Here is a 10,000-nt window from a genome sequence, read left to right on the forward strand (position 1 = left end):
CCGTGCGGCCCCGGGCCCGCCTCCCCTGCTCCCGGCCGCGACGCTGCCTCCGGAGCCCAAGCTGTCGCCTCGCAGCCCCAACCTGCCCAGGCTACGGAGCATGCCCAGTGCGGCGCCCGGCGGGGCTGGGGGTGGACCGGGGCCGCGCGGGCCGGCCGGGGTGGGGGTTGGCTGTCCCGGGGTCGCCGCCGCCTTCCCGGTGCAGGGTCTGGGCGCGCCCCCGTGGGGACTGAGCTGAGCCCGCAGCGGGACACCACGCGCCGCTAGCCACGGACTCAGCGGGTGCCCGGCCCGGGAGGAGGGGGCGCGAGCCAGCCAGAACCGGGAACGGGGAGCGGGAACTGCGCTTTCGTCTATGTTACATTGAACAAACACCGAGAGCTTGTACACTGCAGCAGGCACTGTGAGAGAGGGATTTTATTCATTCAGCCCGAGAAACAATCTGCCGGAGGAAGTACTACACCAGGCTTACACTGAGCCAGAAAGTGATTTCCAAAGTCTTCCCCCAAGTGATCCTGTGACGTGCACCCCACTCCACCCCCAGACTTCGGTCTCAGGGATGCTGGGGACCGCTGTGGCCAGCTCTCTCTGTCACTTGAACCGACACTCGGATGCCCCAAGTCCTGCTGAGGCGGCCTGGCCGTGTGCATCCAGCGTCACCCTTTGTGGAGACCCTACACTGGAGCAGCTCCGGAACTCCCTGAGGGCTTCCTCCTACCGAGGCCACTCGGCTTCCTCCCTCTCGTGCCTAGCGGCGGAGGCCACCAAAACCCGGAGACGTGGCACCTGCGCACTGGGGACCGGGGCCCATGCTCCTGGCTGAACTGGGCATGCTCAGCTGCCTGAGACGGTCTGGCGGGTCAAGAGAAAAGGGCTCTGGTTTGGAGGTTAGCTTAAAAAAATGGAGAGGAAGAGGGCAGAGGTGTAGACACAAAGGGACAGTCCAGGAACTGTGGACACAAGCAGTTGAAAATGCAAAACAGTCGCTCCCTTAGTTCATTCTGGCCGTTTCCAACAGGGATAGAAAGAAAATAACCACTAAAAGTTGATCAACTAGTGTGATGGTACATACCTGTAATCCCGGTTGGTTTACGGAGCGGCCTAAACTATACAATGGGTTCATGGCCAACCTGAACCCTGTCTCAAAACGAGAAAGAAAAAAAATTACTTACCAACCTAAGGGAGATGGACTGAGAGCTACTGACCACTCCCTAGCCAAACACAAAGCTTCAGTTTTAAGTGAGCCTTGAAAAAGGTTTCTCAGCACTGAGCCTGCCTGTCTGTGACAGAACCTACAGAAACATGACAGAACCTACAGAAATATTCACTAACCCAGATCAGCTTTTCCACCAAGGTTAAAAAGACACCAAAGATCCCAGAGAAAGCTGATGCTTCACTGACCAGGAGTCCTCAAGATGCATTGGTTTAGACCCAAGACTGCTTTTCAAAGTGTAGCAGACCAGGCACACCAATTGCCTGAAAAGCTATTTAAAGTGCAAATTTTCATTAGGAAATACAGAAGTAAAACCTTGTGTTCTCCATCTCCAACAACTCATCCTGATATTGCTGGTCTTAAGCTGAGACTGACAAGCAAGGGTTTAGGACAGTATTTTAGGCCTGCTCTCCCTGCGTGTGAGAAAACTGTGGTTCAGAAAGAGTAAGGAATTCGCCCCAAGAATAAATAGTATAACTAAACTCAAACCAGTTCCTCAGGATTTCTCTTGTATGTCTTATATTCCTCAAATATTATCCCCAGAAAGTTGAGCTAGAAGCTATCATTTATGTGACTGACAGTTCTTAACAGTAGAACTTAGTACATAATACACTCAAATATAGTTAATTAGTCTTTGATGTCTAACAAAACCACCAACACACAGTATCCTAAAAAATTACTAGGTGTTCACCTTTCTCTGGATGACCTCCTGGGACTTGTATCAGCTGAGCAGTTCTGACCTGTAGCCCCACACACAGGATCCTTCGGTATGGGTTTAATACAGCAAGCTGCTACCTCCAGCAGCAAGGAAAACAAGTCCTCATTTAAGATATACTTTATACACTGCATTTTTGATAGGAGTTTATGAAAAACAGAATGGCCATTTCAAAGGAGTGTACCATATAAACAAACTTCTGTAAATCTAGCCTTCTACCCTAGAGTTCACTCCAAGTTTTATAGATTAAACATTTCATTTTACATATGGAAAAGAAACTCACAGTAGTCTTTTGTTACATCAGGTGCTCACACTAGTATTGAGCTTATTCTCACTCAGTGCTATATGAACAGTAGAGTTTTCTAAATCCTAAATGAAATATGATTTCATCAAGGCACCTTTTCCTTCCCTTAATGGCTTCTTTTCAACGGCTTTTATGTGTCAGACACACTCACGACTCTTTGCCCAAGACTCTAAGGTAAACATAAGACAAAGTCATTTCCTTGATGAAGTTAGATACTGTCACAAGAGACAGCTGGTGGCATGTTTAAAATGCTAAGAACCACAGGTGAAGGAAGTGAAAAATCTTCTAGAAGTAGGCAAGGAAGACTGCTAGTTTGTACAGGGACAGAGATGGCATCTCTCAAGATTAAATATTTGAGTAGAACCTGGATGAAAAGAGAAAGGTGAATGTCTGGGGATAAGTATGTCCAGCAGAAGGGAACAGCAGGAAGCTAAGATGAAAATTTGTCTCACCTGTTCCAGAAACAGGAAGGAACCAGGGTGGCTACCCAAGGCATGAAGTGAGGAGAATTGAGGACTTGGAGGAAGTTGGGAGCCAAATCCACTAAGAACACAGAAAGGATTTTGGACATAAAGCTTATAAGTGCCCCGTGAGCCCATTGGAAGATGTCAAGCAAGATTGTGACAGGAATGACTGATTGATGGATAGGTAGATGGGTGGGTGGATGTATGAGTGAGTGTATGGGTGGGTGAATGGATGGATGGGTGGGTGGGTAGATAGATGGGTTGGTGGATGGATAGATGGGTGAGTGGGTGGATGGATGGGTAGATGGATGGGTGGGTGGATGGATAGATGAGTGGGTGGATAGATGGATGGCTGTGTGGATGTATAGATGGGTAGATGGGTGGGTGGATGGATGGATGGATGGATGGACGGATGGACAGATGGATGGTTTTAGAGAGATTCACATGGAAAATGTCTATAGGAGAGGAAGGGTTCGTCAGAGGGCCTGGAAGGAGAAAGTGGGCGCTGGTAGTGTAATTCTGTTTTAATTAAAAGTACATTTTTTAAGGAAAAAAATAACAATACTGCCTGTAGGAGCAAGAATACAGAGAGGGAGCCTGTAGTAAGCTGTTGTCCATACTAGGGCAATTCTGATACCTTGCACAGCATTTGAACTCAGACCAAATAAAATCCTCCACTTACACTCAGGTTTCTCCTTTCCCCAGATGGGCCCAGATAGACCCCTTAGTTCCTTAAAGTAGAAGTTGGTGGCATAGGATTTGACTTAAATACTATCCTGTCTACTGCCTGCTGCCCCTTGCCCATCTGGGCATAGTTTTCCAGAACTATAAGAAGGGAGGGAGAAGAAAGAGGATAGATGGCTTATCTTTAAACTATGGCCATTGAGATCCCATTTCAATCTACTATGGAAGGAGACCATTGTCACTCTCTGGGGCAGTTCTTTGCTGAGGAGATAGTAGGGAGGCTCCTGAAGCACAATTCTCCAACTCCAACCCTCAGATCTGCATTTCCCCCTGTGTTCCATGGCATCCCAAGTCTGGGCCATGGCTTCTGAAAAAAAGTTCCACCATGTCTGCTGGGAACACAGAGGAAACGAGGAAAAGTTGCCCCTCCCAGACAGAGTTCCAAGTTGGTAAGAAGGAAGGCAAGTGGGTGACATAAGAGATGTCTGCACCCACTTGTGAAGGGTTTCTCGGGACTATGGGTCCCTGAATAACCCTCTGCTACAGACACCAGTCATAATTCCCTAGCAGTGTGCTGTTACACAAATCAGCATTAGCCACAGGAAAGACAGAAGCATCCATTAATGCAAACAGTCCCTCACTCGAGTGTTTACAAACTCTAAGGTTGTTCTTGTGAAATATAATGGTGGAACGGCAACTGCAAGGAGCTTCAGATTAACACCTTGGACTGCAAAAGACCATGCTGCATCCTCTCTAGAGAAAGGGCAATGTGTATGTTATCCCAGCTTAAAGTGGCCCATTAATCAAGGTTTCTACCTAGCTCTTTACATGCTGTCCTTTGGAAATGAAGAGGTCACCGCAGGCCCATTTGTCCAGCTTGCCTTAATTAGAAACATACATCTTTGAAAAATGGGCAGCTAAGAGACATGCCTGACAAGAAGTGTCTTGGCCCCAGGGTCTCCCTCCCTAACCTTGTGCCACTGTGTGCTAGAGAACCAGAACAATTTTAAGACACTGAGAACTAAAGAAAATGGTTATAAAGAAAATGGTTATAGTGGCTTGAATTTGCTTAGCCCAAGGAGTAGCACTATTAGGAGGTCTGGCCTTGTTGGTGTAGGTGTGGCCTTGTTTGAGAAAGTGAGTCACTGTGGGGGTGGGCTTTACGACCCTCCTTCTAGCTCCCTGAGGAGCCAGTCTTCTCCTAGCAGCCTTCAGATAAAGATGTAGAACTCTCAGCTTCTCCTGCACCATGCCTGCCTGGATAGTACTATCCTCCTACCTTGATGATAATGGACTGAACCTCTGAACTTGCAAGCCGGCACCAGTTAAATATCATCCTTTATAAATAAGAGCTGCCTTGGTCATGGTGTCTGTTCACAGCAGTAAAACCCTAAGTTCAAGGGTGACATTTATGTATAGTATAGTATAATAGCCAATGTTAAAAATAACCCCTGACTTTCTGTTATATCAATTGTTGATTGGAGTTTAAACAGAAATTATAATGAAAGGCAAAGTGAAAATGACAGTTTAATTACATTCCAGATGACTTGTTGAAGGATAGAATGTTTTATGTGAGCCAAGCTTAGAACATGTTGACACTGATGGAGACTTAATAAACTGTGAAGGTGGTGGTGGGGATGATGATGATGTTGATGATGATGACGACCATGATGATGTTTGCTATTCAGGAAGTATAACTTATACACAAGGAGGCATGACGTTCTTAAGTGAGAGGCAAGACATTTTTACTTATATAATAACCCATGTGACCATTACCACACCTGCATCAAGATACAGAGCATTATTACCACTCCAGAATGTTCTCTGGGTTCTGTTTCAGTCACTGTTCCATGTGTGTGCACACAAACTATACCCACCAATACATGACAGGCCCTGCCCCCTCCTTCCCAACACTAGAGAGTTGCCTCTGCTCATCTCAGAATTTCATGTAAAAGGAATCATGAAGACTGTGGCTGATATTTTTCATTCATTTTTCATTATGTCTGTGACATTCATCCCTAATGTAGCTTCTGTCTGCAATATCTTTGTGTCTACGGTCTAGCATCATTGCTTGAATACAATAAAGTCAATTTATCTTACTTATTATGGAGATGAAAAAATGTGGAATTTTTGTTTTGTTTGTTTGTTTTTGTTTTTCGAGACAGGGCTTCTCTGTGTAGGTCTGGCTGTCCTGGAACTCACTCTATAGAACCAGGCTGCCCTCCAACTCAGAGATCAGCCAGCCTCTGCCTCCTAGTGCTGGCATTAAAGGCATGTGCCACGATCACCCAAATTCTTAAAAACACTGTTCAAGACAGTCCATACAAGGCACTGATAACTAATGCACTTTTTCTTTGTATTTTCCCTGCTCCCATTGCAGGCTAATTGATATGCTAGGCTCAATCCTTCTGTTCATGGATTGTTCTGGAAGGATAAAAAGGTAAATTCCTACATATTTTATTCAAAGAGTACAAATAAGGTGACGAGATATTTCTAGGTAAAATATAAAGTATTTTCTTCAAATAGACCAGGAGACTAATGCCAGAATAGTAATAACCGTTCCCTTGAAATATGAGAAAAATGTGTGATACTAGGGTTAGCGTATAAAGCCTGAAAAGCACACGGCAGCATTTGGGGCAGGATATGATTTATAAGTGAGGGTCCCTACTTAGTGTCAAGATGACATAAAATTAAATGAGACTATGTGGAAAACATATACTCTGCTTAATGAGCCCAACAGTGCTGGTCTAATCACATGATTACACATGTCTCTCCAGTCTGCACATGGGAGCATGTCATGTTTGTAAATACAATGACTCCTTCCTCCTGTTGTGCTGAAATGAGGTTAGAAAAGTGTGTTTGTTCACTTACATCACAGATATCAACTGAACACTTCATGAGACTCAATGTTCCCTTTTTCCTTAGCTGCCTCTCTGTGGATGGAATTGCCACAAAACGACAATTCCATTAAATTGCTCTCTACCTCAGGAAGCCCAAAATTTCACCCACAAAAAATAATAATAATAATTTTGACCTTCCTTCTGCAATTTTGCCTTGCAGTCAATTTTGCCATTGTGATTCATCCTGACCAAGGTGAAAAACAATACATTTTTACAGCATTGCTTCTAGTGTGGCTGGAGAAAACTAAATTATCCAATCATTCCAACTCACAGGTCAACAGTGGTCAGTCAGTCTCAGAGAAGCTGTACTACCTGCCCTTGTGGCCTACCTAGCCAATGCCATTCCAGTATTCAACCTATCATGCCAGAAATTGCAACCTTTGCTATGCTCCATAATCAAAAACACAAAACACAAGAGCAATGGAATAGCCATGAAATTCTATGTAGCCTTCTAATTTTTAAATGAATGAGTTAAAAAAAATAAAATTTTTTCTTGTAAGTTATTTCTCCTCAAAGAATTTCCCTTTCCTGGCTTTCTGAGATGGGCTAACACATTCTCTAGCTCTTAACTGAGGAAAATGCAGGATTTCTAAGAGTCTCTTGAGATTCGAACACTAAAAAAATTCCTTTCTAGGACTTAGGCAGGATGACATGTTGATGAGACAAGTTTTTCACTATACAGACACACAACAAATGGAGCAAGTATTGTCTGAGATGGTCTCTGGCTAAGCCTGGTGACAAGTCAGCTGCAGAGAAGGCTTACCTTCATTGGAAAATTACAGATGATAGAACATTCCAGGAACCAGGTACCGCCATTATTTTCCCTCCATACAGTTGGCTCCTTGAAACCACTTGGTAGATAAGTAGTAAACAGCAAAAGGGCTGTTGATGTTTGTGCTTTTGCTCTTCTTTCTGACAATAAGGGACTAGAGAGATGGCTCAATGATTAAGTGGCTGCTTGTACAGAAGATCTGGATTCTGTCCCCAGCATCCACATCGTAGATTGCAACCAGTTTTAGGGAATTTGTCACCCTCTCTTGGCCCCTTCAAGCTCCAGGCATGCAGGCAGTGCACTTACATACACACACAGGCAAAACACTCATACACATAAAAATAAAATAAAAATTAAGTAGATCTTTAAAAGATAGTGGTGATAAAATCAGAATTGAGAGTCTCCGTTTGACTGCTTCCTGAGGGGCCTCCTTTCTGCTGAACTCACAATAGCAGAGATGCCAGAGACAATATCAAAGGCAGAAGCCCAGACTTACCTCGGCTTGGATGTACCTACACCTTTTGCCCAAAGCAAGTCGATGATTTGGGCTCAGGTTTTAAGTGTAGGCCAGAGTAAAAATGATAACTTTTTATTTTATTAATTATACACATGTAATATCCTGTCATGGGTGGAATCTGATGAGACAAACGTTCTCTCTAGAGAGTCGAACACTTAGGATCATCATTGCCCTCTGCCATGCCACAATACCAGAGCATGCCTTCTTGAGGGCAGGGACCACCGTTCATCTGCTTGCAATTCCCAGGGTGCTGTATGGCACTTGGGACAGAGTGAGCACTTGCTTAATGAATATTTGATAAACAAAACAAACAAACAAAAACCAATAACAATAACAACAGCAACCCCATTGGCCTTGTAATCTACTGAGTGACTGAAATCAGAGCCAGCAAGTCATTTTTCCTTCTGCAGCCACATATCATACTCTGAGTCACTCATTGATACTATTCATTGACGCCATTTTATAAAGACCCCTTAAACCATCCTGGCCATTCAGAACACAGCTTCTCTAACCTTCCAGGTAGAATTAAGCCTCTTATGTTTCCTCACAGCCCGGAGCACATTCCTATTTTATAGCATTTGCCTCATTGTTTTACAGGTATTTGTTGGTCTGTCTCACCTCTAAGAGTGTAAAACTTTGCCCCACAAAATCAGGATCCTAGTTCTTTTTTTTTTTTTCTCAAACAAAAGAAATAGCAGCTTATATTCTAAAATCAGTAAGACAGGGTCAAGATAAAAATTTCAAAGGACTGTTCCCCATCAAGCATTCAAGAACTACAAGAAAACTAACATATAACTCTATCTCATTAGCCTGCCTAGGAATCTGGACTCATTTGTACATAGATGCTCTCTTTTTCTTCCTCTCTCCTCTGTTATGGTTTGATTATGAAATGTGTCCCACCCCCCAGAAACCTGTACTTAATGCTTGGTCCCCAACTGAGGGCACTGTTTTGGGATGTGCTGAAAACTTTGGGAGGTGAGGCTTACAGGGAGAGGAAGTGGGGGCGGGGCACAGAATGCCTTTGACAATTTTACTTGGTCACTGGTCCCTTGTCCTCTCTGTCCTTCCATTTGCCTTGAGGTGAACCGTTGGTTGTCCACCATACGCTTCTGTCACAAGTCATACTCTACCCAAAGGCACAAGGTGAAGTGACCGTAGAACCTTCTGAGCCCCTGAGACAAAGTGAACCTTGCACACTTTAAGTTGCTCTCTAACAGACTTTGCTCACAGTTACGCAAAAGCAACTCATGGACCCCCTTTTTAATCTGTTATCATTTGAAGGTGTATCTCTGCATATAGAGCAGCCCCAACCTTTCCCACCAAATGGATGTGTCATTAGTAATGAATTAATAAATGCAGGACTGGAAAGAAGGGTCAGTTTGTAAAGTGCTTCCTGTGTAAGCGTGAGGACTTAACTAACTCCCAGGACTCAAATCCATTCTCCAACCCCCAAAAGTCCAAGTGTATCAGTGTACCAGTTTATACAAGCAATGCCAGTGCTGAGGAGAGAGGAACACCAGATTCCCTGCCCTTGATGTCCAGCTAGGTGAATTATCAAACTCCAGGTTCTGTAAGAGATCCTATTTTAACAGATAAAGTGGAGAGAAATTGAGGAAAACACCCCCTAACAATCTCTCTCTGTGTCTCTCTCTGTGTCTCTCTCTGTGTCTCTCTCTGTGTCTCTCTCTGTCTTTCTCTCTCTCTCTCTCTCTCTCTCTCTCTCTCTCTCTCTCCCTCTCCCTCTCCCTCTCCCTCTCTCTCTCTCTCGCTCACACACACGAACACACGAACAAAAAAGAACTTAATTTTAAACCTTTTTAGATTTATTTTGTTTTAGGCATGTTCTGCCTGCCTGTATGTATGTATGTATGTATGTATGTATGTATGTATGTATGTATGTATACGACATGCATGCCTGGAGGCCTTGGAGGTCTAAAGAAAGCACGGAATCCCCTGGAACTGAAGTCACAGATGGTTGGGAACTAGACTTGGCTGTGGTGTACCTGCACTGTTTCCTGCAGGTCTCCTTCCCAGTGCTATTCCTGTTATTCTTCATGTTGCAAATTTGATTGGCATTTGAATTAATCTAAGTCTTACAGTCAAATGGTTTCAGCAATGGCTCATTTATTGCATTTTCTCCATTCATATCTTGGTTTGTTGACATCTGCCTCCAGAATAACTTCTTTTAAAAGGGATTATGAGATCCATATTCTTTAAAGATTTTATGTCAAGATGTCTGTGTGTTTACTGTATAGAGAGAAGATTGTTCAGGTTTGTGTAGAAGGCTTGTTTTCATTTCCTTTTATTTCTTAGGATCATTGTATACATTACTGTCAGCATGTCACATTGGTGGAGGAAGTCTGAAGCTGTTTTGATAGCTTTTGCCTTAAAAATGATTAATTTTTAAAATCTAGGTTTAATCTTTGTTATG

Source organism: Grammomys surdaster, unplaced genomic scaffold (assembly GCF_004785775.1).
Source record: "Grammomys surdaster isolate TR1022 unplaced genomic scaffold, NIH_TR_1.0 129, whole genome shotgun sequence".
NCBI classification, from domain to species: Eukaryota; Metazoa; Chordata; class Mammalia; order Rodentia; family Muridae; genus Grammomys; species Grammomys surdaster.